Source organism: Echeneis naucrates, chromosome 17 (assembly GCF_900963305.1).
Source record: "Echeneis naucrates chromosome 17, fEcheNa1.1, whole genome shotgun sequence".
In the NCBI taxonomy this organism is placed as follows: Eukaryota; Metazoa; Chordata; class Actinopteri; order Carangiformes; family Echeneidae; genus Echeneis; species Echeneis naucrates.
In genome coordinates, this window is record NC_042527.1 from 12,949,256 (window position 1) to 12,966,498 (window position 17,243).

Here is a 17,243-nt window from a genome sequence, read left to right on the forward strand (position 1 = left end):
GTTTCAGTAATCACAATCAGAAAAAGTTGAAAATGAGCATGCAAATCAAACTAAAGCTCTTTTATTGATTCCCAGAAGCTATTGTATTATGTATTGAATTACCTTGTCTACCACAAAGATTATGAGATGAAAGCCAAGTGGTTATTTTTTTCACTTTACTAATAAATATCAGTAGCAATGCAAACCCCCCCCCCCTTAAAAAAAACAAAACAAAAAAAAAAAACATCGCTTCACAAAGGAAGGTTTCAAAAGTAAAGTAACCAGAATAAGGACGGGCTGTGAATTAAAAGCAGTAATCTTGTCCTGAATGTAGCTACGACACCAGTAGTGCCACTGCGTCTCACTGCGGTTCAGCATCAGTGTGTACTAAATCATGTCCACCCACGCACACTACATCAACTCAACCACACCTACCACCCCCTGACGAATCTGTCAGTGCCGCTGTCGATGACAGCACCTTCACTGTGGTGGAGGCACAAGAAAGGAGTGTTAGTGTGAGAATTCAAAGCATGTATTCATATTTATATGTGAGACAGAAGAGCTGTAAATCTGTGACAGGATTATTCCTTGGTGCTATCTTGATTGCACGGGTTTAATCTCGTTTCCTAAATACAGGCCATTTTATGAAACTGGAAGAGTAGCGAGGACCTTAAAAGAGCATGTGCTTGCCACTAATGTCTATCATTTCTTTTTTTTTTTTTTGTGTGTGTGTGTGTGTGTTTTGTTTTTGTTTTTTTTAACAAGACTCTGAGGAGCCCATTGTTGTGGTAACACAAGCAGCTGTACACTTTGCAAAGATGAAGGGGGATGAAGTCATTATCTACTGATGTCTCTTTTAAATTTCTTCTGTCCTACTGATGTATACTCAACCCCCACTATCTTCCCCACCCACCTCAACCCTCCACTACCACCTCTCCTCTCTATTGCCTCGTTATTTGACTTAATGCTGATAAATGAACCCTTTCTTACCCGTAGCATTTCTCATTCTGAGTGGCCCACTTGGATTTACTGGTGCTTGCCTCACAGTATCTTTCTCTTTCTGCCTTTATGGAATCGGTCACAGGGACGGAAAAAAGGGGTTCTGGTTGTGTAGCTCTGATGAAGGTCATTCACTACAGGACTAACTTCTCAGCTAGAGTGGTTCATTAAAGTTCGCAGACTCAAAGGTGCTACTTGCTTGCTGAAATATGGGGATTTGTACTATATGTTTCCTATTTTCTTTATATTTAATTTCCCATAAACTGTGAGCCATGATCTTCAGAGAACCGTTTGAAATCTAACAAAGAAAAACACCAGTGGTGTTTATTGCATTTGGAAAGGAACACTAGAGCTGCTAAATTTTACCTAGGAGACTTAGTGTTTAAAACCTTGTTATTGATGTAAATGAACACAATCATTCTCTCAATGGTTTTAGAGAATATTACTATAATTATCATAATTATATACTGTAAAAAACAAATTTACTGAACAACTGGAGCAAAATCTCCACAGCCTCACTGTTTAGTGTACACTTGCACATTTTTCAACTATTTTAGCAAACTTCTCATTTTTATTCCCCTGAAGAGCTTTCTGTGTGGCTCTGTTTTTTTTTTTTTTATTATTATTTTTGTTTGTTTGTTTGTGGTTTTTTTTTTTTTTTTCTTTTTTTCTTTTAAGAGGATGGGGGTTGGAGGGAGAGACAGGAAAAGAAGGAGCTGTGTGCAAGCATGTGAGATGTGCAGCTTTAGTGACACTGCTGTGTACTGTCTGCAACGCTGGGAAGCCATATCTGGGTCAGGCCTCCCAGCCTTGCTCAGGCATCATGCGAGATTCTACCGGGAGTGTTCTGTAACATCAACATGGGTGAAAAGGAGATGGATTTTGAAAATATCTTGTTCGGCAGGTGTGGCACGGCAGATAAAACACTCCCCGGCAAGACAGCTGAGTGGAGATTCATCAGTCACACAGTGGGTCTAAAGTATTCACAGACCAGCTGGTACACTCTCACAGCTCTTGGCACCATGGAATTGCACTTCAAATCTTCCCACATGTGCCTACCTGTGTCCGCATATTATTTTCGGACACAAACCTGCAGTGAAAGTGATGGTAAAATGCGGCTGCGTGCACCCTTGACCCACTCCAACCAGCCATGCCCTCATGTTTCTCAGGGCCTCTGGGGTGCAGGCTGGCTGATGTACTTAGTTTAATCAATCTGGCAGGGTGGCGTGTGCTGACAAGATGTGTTATTTGAGCACATTGCTCTCAGTGGCTGAGTTGGTTTTGATTTTAATGATGATCTGTTCATTGCTGGATTATTTATGCAGCTCAATCATGATTTTATACATCTGACTTCTTCTTAGTATCAGACATGTGTGGGTGATTAAAATTATATTTATGGAAATGTAAACGCCATCGTTATGAAATATATCACCAAGTGGGAATATCTGACTGCTCAAACACTTCAAATTAAAATGACATGATTCTTGATGACGCTGCCTCTAGCTTTTCATCATGTGGCTGTGTTTGCAAGTGGTCGTCCTTGTTCTACTCAGTCTAGGTGCCTGCTCAGTGAGGAGTCGATCCCATGGGAGATAAATTGAACCTCTCATGTATTGCACCCTGCTGGTGAAGCTTATCTGTGGCTGAGCTGAGGCCCACAAAAAGGTTGGAAAATAAAAACAGTGGCAATATTTCCTGTGTTTTCAGTAAATACTGCACTATTTGATGCTTATTCCACCAATTGCAGAATAACTGTGCCTGAACTTGCTCGACAAAAAGGCACCATCAACATAGAAATGCAGAGTTAAAAAAAATGACTGAAGAATTTCTTTATCACCTTGATGGTAAAAAAATGTGCATAATAGAAAATCTAGTAGTTGGAAACTATGTAGTCTAGATATTTATCTACCATGCATAAACTAGACTTGTAGCGTTCTATATTATGTGCAGCCTATGACTGTGAAGTTCATTGTCACCATGCTACCTGGGTGTGTAGCTGTACATGTTTCTCCTCTTCTTTTTGAGAATCTCAAGAATATATAATAAGGTGATTTGGTTTTTGAATAAATTCCAGGTTATAAAACTTTCTATTGAAAGTTACCAGTGAAAGCATCATGAAAAGAAGTTAGCTTCTAATATTTAATATTTCTGGAGTAGAATATTTTCACTGGAATGTATTGCTCCGTTCCTCCTCCTCCTCATTGCTCCCTAGTGAAAGTATCGTAAAGGCAATTAAGCTTCCAATATGTATTTCTGGATGTGTATCAGCTAAACTTTTTTTTTTTTTTTTTTTTTATCACCGCTAATTTTGTTGTGAGCCTGAAGCTAGTTTTAACTTGTTTCTTCCAGTTTAGATCATGAGTCACAAAGCCTGATCAATGAACCCCCTACAGAGTAGAGAGCACATCATTCCGAGCAGAGTCAGGGCTGGTGGGTTGAGTACAAAGAAGACAATCATCCCGCTACGACCCACCATGGGCATTGTGAGATAGCGTCTGGATGCTGGTAAATGGCCATGAGCGTGGTCATCCACATGGTGAGTCAGACTAATTCGTTTTGTAAGTGAGTGGGCGGCAGTCAGGTCATCTCAGTGGGACTCGAGCGAAAACATAGCAAAGTCTGGGGATCTTGCTCTTTTATGTTCGTGGCTTTGCAGGGAATCATGTAAAGGTAAAAAAGTATGGAGCATGATCCTGTAACCAGGTTACAGGAATGCATGTTGATTTTTGCATTGTTTTGTTCATTTGGGTCAGCTAGAGAAAATTACAAACTCAAGACATTATGTCTTGGAATGTGAAATATTTACATTGGAATGCATTGATACCCTTGGATCAATGCTTGATTTCAAACAATGAGTGCCTCCTTATTAGAATCTCCCATGCTCTTTTCCTCCACATCATTGCTCCCTATCTCAGACCACCTACACACATGTACAGAATTGCATGCATGCTTGTTCATCCCTGCTCTCCGGGACTAATTACTTTAAATGGAAGGGGAAAAAAAAGCTCTCCTTTGGGGCACCAATTTCACCCAGTGTCTTATGAGCAGAAATTACATGTCTAATGGAATGGAATGGTTGTACAAATTGAAGAAATGAAACACACTTTTTTATCTGGGTGCCACCTTAAATTAGGTTTTAATTCAGACCACATTCACACATAATGGAGTGCACTAAGCCTTCTTTGGCACCTCCTCTAATTGCCTATGACTTTCTTATTTCTGTGGGCCGTTGCTGTAGCCATTATCAAGTCCACTGATTGCCATTTTAAGCAAGATTTCTGGTGAGATAGGAGTGAGGCCCTTCCTGTACCTGTCAATGCAACTACACCAAGTATGAAACCTGAACCACTACTAGTGTGCAAAGAGTTCGCAAACTGTAGGATTCAGACTTGGTGCCTTGCTGTTTTGCCTGCGGACGAACGACCCGCTGACTAGGCAGAGTCGCTTGGCGTGCCAGAAATATTCCCCTGCCTCTGGAAAAGGAACTGCCAACCAGGCAGAATACCCCTAAATGGTAGAAATGCTGCCCTTCTTCCGGCTGAGAAACTTCCCTCTGTGGAAAATGACCTGTCAGCCAGAGCAGTATTGAAATTCTTCTGGCTAAACCATCAGCCTGTCCTCGGTTTTACTTCTCTACCGAGTTTACAGGCTGATTTTCTACAGGCAGGGCGAGATTTCCACCATTTCCAACAATTTGTTTTGACAAAAGTGGAGCAATAGTCTTCCCGTGGTATGAATTCTCACTCACTGACAGGTTGTTTAACCAGAGATAGGGCTCCTGGCCTGGTCAGAAAGGAAAACATTTTGGCAGAGCATTTTTTTCCCATAGTTGTTGCATCTTTTTTTTTTTAAGAATCATATTATTAACATAATTTTCAGTTTAATATAATTATATGAGCACCTGATTACTGTATGAGGTGAAAGAAAAGGGCATTGATCAGATTTATACACAATGTGTCCATAAAGACTCTTAACAATTTAAAAATATACATATATGTTACAAGGGCAATTGATGATTTTAATCAGATTTGTTGTATGTACTCAGTGGTTATCAAAGTTTTCGATCACATTGCATTTGTGTATTTCAGGTACCCTGCTGATTAAATAGGTAGCAGTAAATGCCCTAACCCTAACCCCTGAATCAATATTATTAGGGAATGCTATTTCCATGAAGAGGTGGAGGTGAAGCTGAAGGTGTCTGTCATGGTTAACATTCATATGATCTGAAGTTGGTTAGAGAATTGCACTGCGTCCGTCTGCTTGTCTTTTTTCAATAGTGCATCCAATTGCCGTGTCTTTCCCAGGTAGGCAAGGCACTCAGTCATCCCCATGATGTAACTGGTGCTCATCCAGTTGTGGTGCTCATAGGCCCATTGTGGGAGTTTTTAGTGGTGGGAAGGGTTCAGCATGGAGACCCTGACTAGCCTGCAGCTACACGACCTGTGACGAGACAAACTGTGATGCTCTGTTTCTTTTTTTATCAGAAATTTTTCAGCAATTTGAGCTACAGAAGCTCTCCTGCTGGAATAGACCAACCTCTGCTCTTTTGAACCGGCAGCAAGTTCACTGGTTTCCTCCCCTTAGAGTTCCAGTGTTGGAGATGCTCTGAACCAGTTGGACAGTTTCGCCCCTGTCAAAGTCTCTCAAATCAATATGCTTGCCCATTTTTCCTGCTTCAACATGTCAACTTCGAGGATGAAATGCTCACTTGCTGCCCACTGATATCCTTCACACGGAGATGTCATGGAAACAACATAATCGGTGTTTTCACTACATGAAAGAACTTAAACATAGCACAAACTAGCACAAATAGAACAACCCCCTAGCACAATGGGCAAACAGGAAGAGGGGCACCATGGCACTTTATCACTGGTTCCTTATATTTGGTTAAAAATGCCATTTCAACATTTATCTGCCCTGCCACAACCCACAGTTCACCTCCTGAACCTCCTCCACCCACATGCAGACTGGAATGCCTGCACTCTACAAGAGGTTTGAGTTGCTGGTTCGGCAGTGAACAGCGCCCCCTACAGTGTAACAATATTCGATATTTTTTGTAAATAACTACCTGCACCAACACCACCTCAAGTACCTCACACAAACACCAAGGCCGTTATTTTTACCGGGTTTTCTTTTTTCCCCTCTTGCTCTTTTGAGACAGGGGAGGGGGGCGGTGGAATGTTTGCTTTTCTGCCTCCGTCTGAGCCAACTGAAAAAACATGGCTATATTGTGCTAAAGAAAAAAAGAAAAAAGAAAAAGAAAAGACGAGATACAGCTGCCAGAGTTAAAAACAAACAGAAACTGAACTTGCGTGAAGTGAGTTGGTGAGAGCTTTAGAGGAAGCTTCCAGAGGCTAATGGCCCAGAGGTCACAGTGCTGTGTGTTTCTGTGAGTTTGTATGCGTGTGTGTGTGTGTGAGGTCTGTGTGTCTGTGTTTGTGAGAAGAGAGTTGATTTGGAGAGAAAGCCCTGAGCAAACTTTTTCAAAGCAAAAGGCTACTTCGGGCATGATAAAATAACAAGGACGATATAATATGAATAAAATAAACCCAAAATGGGATGTGATGACTTTACATACGCCAGCATTAAAGATATCAAAACAGTGCCATGAAAAACTGACGCGTTTTATCTCTCATCAAAATTAGAGGTAAAAAATGTCTAAAATAAATTTTATTAGGATTCTGCTTCAGCCCATTACGTGCTTAAGAAACATGCACCTACCAAGATTTGATGTAGTCATGTGTGCACCAATCGCAAGTCTGTAGAGTTTACAGTATGACATGAAGAACTTCCAATGCAGTATGTAATTATTTTGGCACTAATATGTTATTCATTGCTTGTGCTCTGACCCGTTACATCGAGCTGATGGCTGAACAACTATGAGTTTAACATGCTGACTTAGAATGGCTTCATGGGTGTCTGCTGGGTGAACAGTGTGGGACCCATAATCCAATGCAAGGTCTGTATTAAAAGTCTGATTCATCATCTGTGCATAAAAACAAACTCAAATTCAAACTCATTTCAAATATAATATGTTGCAGTTTAACCAGCAAAATGACTATTGTATTATCGATGTGCAGCACTGAAAATTTTATTCATAAACAGAATGAAAAACTGCTTTATCCCAGAAGCAATCAGTGTTAGATTTAGCCCTAAAAAATGACATAAAAAGGGTTTTGGGTTAGAGCCATAAGTGGCAGCTAATGAGTGAACCAGAGCAAAAGTTAATGTTTTGAATTATGTACTGTTCACCTCTATTCGTTATTCATATTTCACAGTAATTGCATAACTGCATGCATCCAAAATTACCTCTTCACCCAGCAACAAACTACTTTGTGCAAGATAATATTCAAAGCTTAACCCTCAAAATAATTCACCATCACATAAGAATTCACCCTGTAATAAGGGATTATACCACAGCTTTCGCTGCAGGATTTTTTTAAAGCCATAAGCTGGCACAAAGTTCTATGAAGAGATTAAACGTGGCATAATATAAATGTTGATAGATAGATATTTCAACACTCAACCATCTCATCATCTTGTCTCTTCGTGATTCAGATAAGTGGACGGGCCAACCAAAGTGGGTTTGTTTTATTTCAGCTCTCCCAACGGATTTTAAACTGTGAAGAGCAGAATATGGTCTTCAAAAAACTTTCGCTTCACTTACTGAAAATGATTTCTGTGTGGGCTTTAACTTGAGAGTTTTATTTCTCGATATCCCAACACTGCTTGTTACGCAAATTAACCTGTGGCCCCTCTGCCTGCCTGCACAATTTTCCCAGCACATTGAAAAACTACTGGCATTTTCAGAGATACAATGTTTGCTGAATGAATGCAGATGCTACTCTGAACTAGGCGGACATGGGACAAAAGAGAAAATGCATTACATTTACCAATGTAGCGTGGAGTGTGTTGCATGGAGAATTACCTGCAATAAATGAAAGCACGGAGAAGGGAGCGTGAGAGATAAAGTGAGGGCATAAAAAGTAGAGGAATGTGCCCACCATTTGCAGATTTGTTGTGCGAAATAGCTGGCCATTATCTGGACAGCCAGGAAGGTTTAGCACAGTATGAGGAATGCTAAGGTTTGTCCTGGCGTATAATTAACAGATAAAAACGGTTGGTTCATTAAATGCATATGCAGCGTCATGCATTCACTATGCCAGTATTGATCGTGGGGACATCTCGGCGCACCTCTCTCCTCACCGGACTTCTGACACACTACATCCATCACGCCACCTACCTCCACCATATTTATAGAATTTTAATTAGCTCTGAGCTCAAGCCAACATCATTAGCTTTTCTCTCTCTCTCTCTCTCTTTTTTAGCAAACAGCCAATGCATGGTAATAATGGTCTTCTCCGACAGAAGCAGTGGGTACTTGTATCAAGGACACAGCGAGAAAGAGAGAAAGCGAGAGCGCGGGACAAAAGGTTGACAGTTTAAAATGACAATGAAAAATGGGAGCAGCGAAAAGGAAAAAACAGCCCAACATGTGGAATGCAGGCAGTAATGTCACCTTGGAATAATTTCAGTATGATTAAATGAGTAGCTACAACCATTTCTCTGTGATGACAGTATCTGAAAACAGTCAATACAACTAAATCCCAACTAGGTGAGTCGAAAGTATTGGTCCGACTAATATGCAACTCAATCCTTCAGACATCATCAGATTTTTGGAATAAAAAAGCAGATGATTTTATTTTCTTTTTCTTTTTTTTTCCCAGAATACTCGTACTCTTTAAGATCTGTGCTATAACCTCATGAGTATATGTTGAAGGGGGTTTGTTGCTGCTGTATAGGCTTTGCTACTGTTAATATCTTTATCAGTCAGGTTAAAGCTATAATTTGGTATTTGAGCTGTGCTGCTTCCTCAAGGCAGACCGGATGCTGCAGTAAATCAGTAACAGAGCGATAAAGTGGCCTAAATGGACAAAAAAACGGATGCAGAAATCTGGATAACTTGCAGCCAGCTGGAGTAACTTGAAATCAATCATAACGACTTTCACCTATAACTCCCATCACTCCTCCATCAACCCTAACCACATGGCAGTTAGTCAGAAAAACAACGATCATAGTGATAAGCTCTCATCTTCCCTTGCTAGTGATAAGATAGGAACAGTCGTATCCACATTAACGCATTACAATGCAGAAATGTCTTGGCATCCATAAAGAAAAGTGGCCTCGTGCCCAGCTGTTGGGATAATGTAATCAGTAGGTCTGTCATGGAAATGACAGAGGCCGACTGCGACGTTGTGGCGCCACAGACACGCCTGGGCAGACAACAAACAATGATCAAAAAACCTGGTTACTAATATAAATCCTATCATCCGGGAAAGAGCATCCACAAAACTGGATCTGACTCACAAGCAGGAACCTGCCTGAGTGTCTTTCACCAGAGCTGCTCTCACTGGAGGCGGGAGGTGCTTTTCAGCAGCCTACTGTATATTTATTCTTCTTGTGACTCAGGGACATGACCCTCTGCTCTTTTGGGAGATGGTGTTCACACACATATACCCACATAAATGTATACACACAGCATTGCACAATACTCACTTAAGAGTGACCTAATTAAGCCTGAGGGTAGGTGTAATTACATGCAACCTTCATCTGCCCTATTCGCTATTGTTATGGCTACTTTCTGCCTATGGACTCAGTGGCTGTGTGCCCGTGGTGTACCCAGGGACTCTACTTGTTCAATCCATTAGTTGTGTAATTCCACAGAGACATAAATATCCTTTATAAAGTTCTAAGGCATTTTTTTCGGCTGCTCTGCTGCCTTAGAGATCCATTTGTTTCTTCAAGGAGTTGTGTATGAGGCCACATTTCTCTCTCTTCACGTGTTCTGAAAATGAAAACTTATTAAACAATGTCCATCCATCCCTTCTCCTCATCTGGGGTTACGCTGCCATTTTCTGTAAGCAACAACCGTGTCTGTTAGTCTCAAATTACGAACAGGAAATGTTTAATTCCTGATTAAACTCCACATGACTGAGAATATGTCATCTTTTTCACTACATAGCCCATAAGCAGTATTTTTAGAAGCAGTTTCCTCTCTGATGTTGATGGCAAACAATCCATAAACCAAAGTGTCAACAGAACAATTTTAGGAAATCACTGCTATCATTTTCAACATTACAAAGCATTCAAATTTTTAGAATTATAGATTGTGAATGTGAAGGTGTTTCTGGAGCTACCTTTATGAGTAATTATTTTCAACCGCACTGGCTTTCAAATTCATAATCCATGATTTGTGTTCAAGGGATATAGTCTGCTAAAGCTGTCCAACCACAACAGCAGACAACAATTGTGGAATATCTGAGATTTTTCTCTGCAGAATGGAGACATAAACTCTTGTTTATGTTCGGTAGGAAATAAGGTGATATTTCTTGTAGTGCAGAGACCGAGGAGGTGGGCGTGAAAAACATTTAACAAGTGCATTCTTTCAATTTTCATCCGTCCTCTATCTTTAACTCGAAGCACTGTTTCATATGCACCAAAATAAATTGTGATTCCTGTCATGCATTCAATCATTTAGCAACGATGACTCCATTAAAGCTTTCCTGGAAAGGTTTAAATCAGGGCAGCGTGATCTGTGCAAGTTATAGAAGTGGTGATGGAGGTCAGTGATAAGAAATGTTATCACACAAGCTGTCATCTGTGGCAGCAATTGGCTGCGAGCCCCGCGTGTAATTAATCACAGGCACCTGGTAATACATTCGTTCAATCGAAGAGGGATTCATTGCGTTGGACAGTGGCCCTCTGAGGTCAGACTCCCCAGGTGTGGTCAGCCTTTGAGCTCTGTATTTAAATGACTCATGGGGGCAGTCCAGTCAATACCAATTAATGCCTATGCAAATATTAAACCAATCAATGCCAAGATTGAACTTCAACATATATCTCAATAATGTACAGATTTTTAATTTATTCATTTATACCGGTGACAGGAAATACAATAGGATAACACAATGTTGGAGAAAAAAATACAGCTGTTCTCTTTATATGCATCAGCAAAAATCATGAAAGATTTTTCTGATAAAACAACAGGAATAATAACACCATGTCAATATTGGACTTTTGGAAATGCTGGAGGATCTCTTGAAATAGACAAGACTGGTTTTCCAAATGGCACACAGGGGTTCTGTATATTGTCTGGATAGATATTACACGAGTGAGTGGAATTTAAAAAATACAACATGCAACTATTCATTCGCTGGCGCCGGACTCGCTGATGACGAGGCTTTGATTTGACCTCTTGGTGGAGAGAATGAAAGGTTAGAGGAAAGGAATGATTGCCAAATATACTTGCATCGATTTCTTCTGCCTCATTCCTTTACCTGCCACTCACAAGAGATGGAGTGGTTTCTTGGTAGCCAGGCACGCAATCAATGAGGGAACAGGAGGCGATAGTTTTGGTAGCTAGAAGAACAAAGGAAAAGCAAGGAGCCTCGCCCTTATTTAAAGGGAGAGGCAGAGTGCGATTTGTGTCAGAGACAGAATGGCTGGTGGAGGAACAGCAGGAGAACAGGTGATTCTGCATGTAAAGCAAATGGGTCAAGGTTGGCTGTTTGCTGGCTGAAGTGTGTCATGAGCAGGTGTTGGATATTACACCTTTTGGCGACATGTGAGAGCGTGTAAGCAGTAAGATCTTACACAAACTGCCATGGATTACTTTAAAACTTGAACAGGACATACCATAGCAGCAAAACTGGCCAAACTGTGCGCTGCTGTGATTTATTTTTTATTCCGATAATCAGATTTATTTACTCAGTTGAATCAAGTCTTAATCATTTTGCTGGCAGTTGTCTGGGAATGGGGCAGCATGACGGCACAGTGGTTAGCACTGTTGCCCCACAACAAGCAGGTCGCAGGTTTGGCTCCCGGCCTGGGGCCTTTCTGTTTGGAGTTTGTATGTTCCCCCCATGCCTTCTTGGGTTTCCTCTGGGTGCTCCAGTTTCCTCCCACTGTCCAAACTAATTCGTGACTCTAAATTGTCCGTAGGTGTGAGTGTGAGTGGTTGATTTTCTCTATCTCTGTGTGTTGGGCCTGTGATGATCTGGTGAGTTGTCCAGCATGACCCTGCCCTTGCGCAATGTGAGCTCGGATTGGCTCCAGCATCCCCCGCGACCCATAAATGGATAAGCGGTAGAAAAATTAATGAATGAATGTCTGGGAATGGGAGCTAAAGCGAATTTGACAGAGCACAGCATATTTGTGTGTAGCTACTCCTTTTGAGCCAGTTGTATGAGATATGGGGTCAACCGCAGTACTCATAATCATTTGCTGTTCTATTTTTGCTCTGCTCACGTTTCACCGGCTGCGTTGTTATGTACTAACTATCAACTTATAGGACCATGTTGATCCAAGCCTGACAAGAAATCAATAAATTGTATTCCCTTACCATCAGTGTTAGTGGATATCAAAAAAAGATTGTCTTTGGAGCTCAGCCTTGGAACATGAAAGGGATCAACATGTAAGAGGTGGCAGTATGGTTTAACTTTAGACTTTGGTAAAAATAAACAACAAAGTGGTCACAGGATTTAGTGAGAGATTTGCTGCTGTGCGGTATTGGATTTTTTGCTTCCACTGTAGCTACATTTATTCAAAGATAATGAAGTTGCATGTGCGCAGGCAGTGCAAGTTTTTTGTGTGTGCACGCGTGTATACTTTATCCCACCGGGATTTGTCTAATGCAGATCCTCTGTGACCGATATGTCACTCTGCTTTGCCATGTTGGTTGTGGTATATATAGAATAATTTGCTATTTGTCTAGATATACATGAGGGAAAAAATGTGATGTTTACACCTATTCCAATTATCCTGTTTTGTGTGTGCGCGCGTGTGTGTTTCACTCTGAATTGATTTAAAATCTTTCCATGTATCCTCATCAATATGCAAAGTTTTGTTACAGTCATTGAGCTTAGAGGACTGAGAGGGGCAAGATTTTGTTGCACTCTGTGTATCTCCCCTTCCAACCTTTAGCTCATCTTGTTTTGACACCTACAGTGAAAAACATTCCCTGAAGTCAAATGTGCAGTGGGCCAATTAAATTCCATGCTAAGACGGTGTGATTATCAGGGCATAACCCCTGGTGAGGCTGTGCTTTGTAGTCTGCTGAAGTCTCTCTCTGCATCCAGCCAAGAGACTGATGGTGCAGCAGGAGCAGCAGAACACAGAAGGTGGTCTGATCAGTTTTTTATGGTCTTCACTGCGGGCGTTAACTCACGAGAGCCGGGTGGGGGCCTGCCCATTGCTCCAACCCGCCCGATATCAGTTCCCAACAATCATCTCACAAACACCCTCCTGAATGTTTTCTCACCTCCACGTTTGTGTGTCAGGCGCTCTTAATCTACCTGTTTAAACACCCCCATTCTGTCCTACCCCACCTATTGCTTTCTTTATTCTCAGGCAACTCTGCTGATCGTTGCATGTTCGGCTGTTAAATCCTAGCAGTTGTTGAGTCGTGACAGTGGGATTTTGCAAAGAGTTCACGTTGATTATGATAACGACACAGAAAAAAACCCCACTTTGTCAGGTTCCTATTTTTCCCAGTTTCCATCAGATAAATGGAATGGGGCCAACGCAGTAATATGCATCTGATGAGCAGCAATGCATTTGTCAGATAGAAACTCCTCTTTCTTTTCCGAAGTCATTCCAGCACCAACGACACCCTTCCCAATTCGCAGCTGTAGTGTTGTTCTTTTTTTAATGAGCACAGTCATTAAAAAGATTATGCTGTACAGATACAATACTTGCACAAGTGATGTCTTAAAAACCTTGGACAAGTTGTGAATTTCTCTCAGAACAATGTTTAGAGCCTCAACACCTCAACTAAAGTGTGATCTGAAGCGTAAGCCCCAGCTGGATGAACAATAATGAACAGGGCTACACTTTATGAGTTTTGCTTGCACAGTGTCTGCTGCTGCGGCCTTATGTCAGGTTTATTGCACTCCAGAACTTTAGTACACAACCAGATAGCTCAACCACACACCTCAACAGTCCGTCGATGTTTCAGAAGTGTGACTGTGCAGGCGAATGACCGGAGCCGTAGTCAACCTCAGGCTGTGTTGGCGACCCCACCCGGCTTTTACTGCGGTGGAGACTTGGGAGTTGGATGACTGCAGCAGTTGCTGCCGGCTCTCATTACGAAAAAATAAGAATAATTTAAAAAATGTTCTCGCTGTGTTTCTTGTTTGCGTGTACATATATAGACCCAAAAAAATCCAAAACACCTGTGCTTCACTCATGTCCACTAACCCTGCAGAAGAAAAAAAACATCAGTCTTACTCCTCTGTTTAATCATGTGTACATCCCCTCATCATTTAAATCCATGGAGAAAACAGACACGTGTATTCATGTCAATCTTCTTGCTGTCTTTTTGGAGATATGATGGTGTGAATTATCTCTGAGATGACTGGGCATTAATCTCAGAACAAGACAGTAAAAGCTGAAATATCATAATGTCATATTTGGAAATTTGCGTGTAGACTGTACGGGTACTCTACTGTCAGGAAGCTTTTGTTCAGTTGAATGATTTCATTTAGCATCTATGTACTTGACTGTTTATCACTTGAATCAGTTTGTCTAATTAAGGCCCACATGTCTCATAGAGGTTTTCCAGCACTAAACAGATTTATCTAATTAATATGTAAGCTGCACATTTCAACTGCATGTTAATAATACAGCTGGCAACTCCAGGAAGCAACGCAACATGTCAAACTAACGACATAACAAGTCATTTAGGCTTGTGCATACTTAATATATGTGAAGTTTGGACATTCTTCACAGCACATTCTGACAAATAGTTCTTCAGGATTAGGTGTAGTGATGACACCACAACCTCATGTATCAGGAATTTATGAAAGCAACCGCATGTCCCTTCTCTTAATTACATTGTTATATTTATTTTTATCTGGTATAGATACCACCAACGCCCATATGCTGTTTATAGCAGTAGCCTTAAAAATAAATTCAATCTTCTATTACCTATATTTGGATTGTTGCAGATAAGGCAGTGTTGTGTTTAAAGGTCAAAAGTATAAAAGCATCCTACTTTGAAGTATGGTTTAATTGTGAGGTCTTAATTGTACTTTAGAGCCAGTTAAACATGCCAGTTATTAAAAGTGGGAGCTTTAACTGATCCATCTTGGCAGATTCTCCTGCCTCACTGGCACGCTGTCCTCGAGAGGTGGTGGTCAGCTCCAATCTCACTTTAGTCATAATGAGCATGGCGGTGCGATGAGAAGGCTGATCATGTTAGATAAGTGACACCAAATATCAGTGAAGAGGACAAAGAGCATGTGATAACTGCACAGTCTCTGGCATATGCCACATCAAGACACGATGAGGCTCCTGTCACAGCTTGTCACATCACTTCACTTTAACTGTGCTGTCGTGGCTTCACAACTTAATTGAAGTGATCTCAGGTGCTTTTTTTTTTTTTTTTTTTTTTTTCAAGTGACAGAGAGAGAGAGGTGTCTTGACTGAAATCAGCCACCCTCTATAAATATCCCAGCTCAGCCACCTCCTCAGCTCCTCTCAGCTCAGCCGAGAGATAAGTGTGACACCTAGTGTTGGACCCTGTAACAGCATTTTGGTATTTCCAAGAACCCTCCATGAAGGCAGCTTAACAAAGACATACATGATCAGTGACACATGATTAATTTGAAATAATACATAATTGAATTATCTCTCCTGAATACATCTCAATAATTTAAATAAAGGCTGTTGCGCTGCCGCTGATTACATCATTTACAAGCCAATCTAAATCCCATATATCCATGACCTGGTTTGTGTTATCCCAAGACAAACCATGACAAAACTATTTTGTCATGCACATTGATAGCAACTAAAATATCTAGCACTTGCCACATAAAACTCTAAATCCCAAGGCCGAGTCAACAGGGGGTTAGGAAGTTCGTGTGCTCGGCGTGCTTGGCAGCTGAAGGCTCTGCTCCATACTGAACTCAGATGGAGCCAAGTGTCCTCAGACACTCTGGTGGAGGGTGAAAATGTCCTATCTGGAGAGATTGTTTTCACAGTATGCCGAAAACTAATTACAAGCAATAAATTAATTTCACGCTACTGCTTTAGAATTAATTGCATCTTTACAGAAGTGACTGGAAGTGATGGCTCAAGCAGCTCTGATAAGGGTGGACACACTAAACGTTCTATTGAATTATGTGGCTTATCAGTGGCAGTGCTTTACAAGGGGATGCACTTGATAATGCTTAAAGAAATTATCTGAAACTCTGGTTTGTTGTCGTTTTAATTGGTGCTGAGGTATTTTTTGCAGCTCCCATGGTGCACACCATATGTTAGGGCAGCTGAGCCTGTCAGTCTAAGTGGTAGGCCTTTAGAGAAATGTTTCTTTTACACTGTGCTATTTTTAAATACATGTAGATTTGGGGCAAATTGTTATTTATTCATGTAAGAGAGCCAGCCAGAGTACAGGATGCCACTCGTATAGAAATGCTACTGTCATGCTCCCTGCTTCTTCGTTTGAACCCAGATGATACATTTCACACTCACTGGACGGTAAATGCCTATAAATACTGTGTCAAATGACCTTTGCTTGTTTGGACTAATGTTTATTCAGAGGTCTCTGAGATCATCGCTTTCCTTAGACAGTTTCTACATCTGTCACATATTACGCATCAGGCCCTTGGTGGAGAAAACATAAATATGTTATTCCTCAGAAATACACAATTGTTTCTAAAAATGCTTGAGGATTTCAGTCATTGCAGAGGTCTAGAATGCTGAAAGTTTTCATTCCGAAAAGGACATCAATTAAAAAGGGAGTGGGGGAAAAAAAAGACTGATTATTGGTGATACGGGTAATCGAGCAGTGCTCTCTGCATGGAGTTCCTTCTTTAGATATTTGGGTTAACTCCTCATTGTCATTATTTTGAGCTATGTGACTTTTAAGATCTTTGTAATTGGTCCCAGTGGGATTTTCAGAAAAAAGAAAAAAACCCTTGATGTCCACATCTCATTCTCATCCCCCTGTAATTGTGACAGTATTATTGTAATCTGCACGGATAATATTGTTGTATTTTTAACAAGATTCCAGTGTTTCATCATAGCAAGGGACCAGTTTCATTCCAAGATTTAATTTCCTCCTTTTTTTTTTTTTTTTCTGCTCTCTGCTGTCATCTTTGATACTCGTCACCACAATCACATGACAGATGGTCCCTTCTAGATCCTGTAATTATATTTCCAGCTTTAAATTCCTAATTCATCACGTGACGCACGTTTTGCATGTC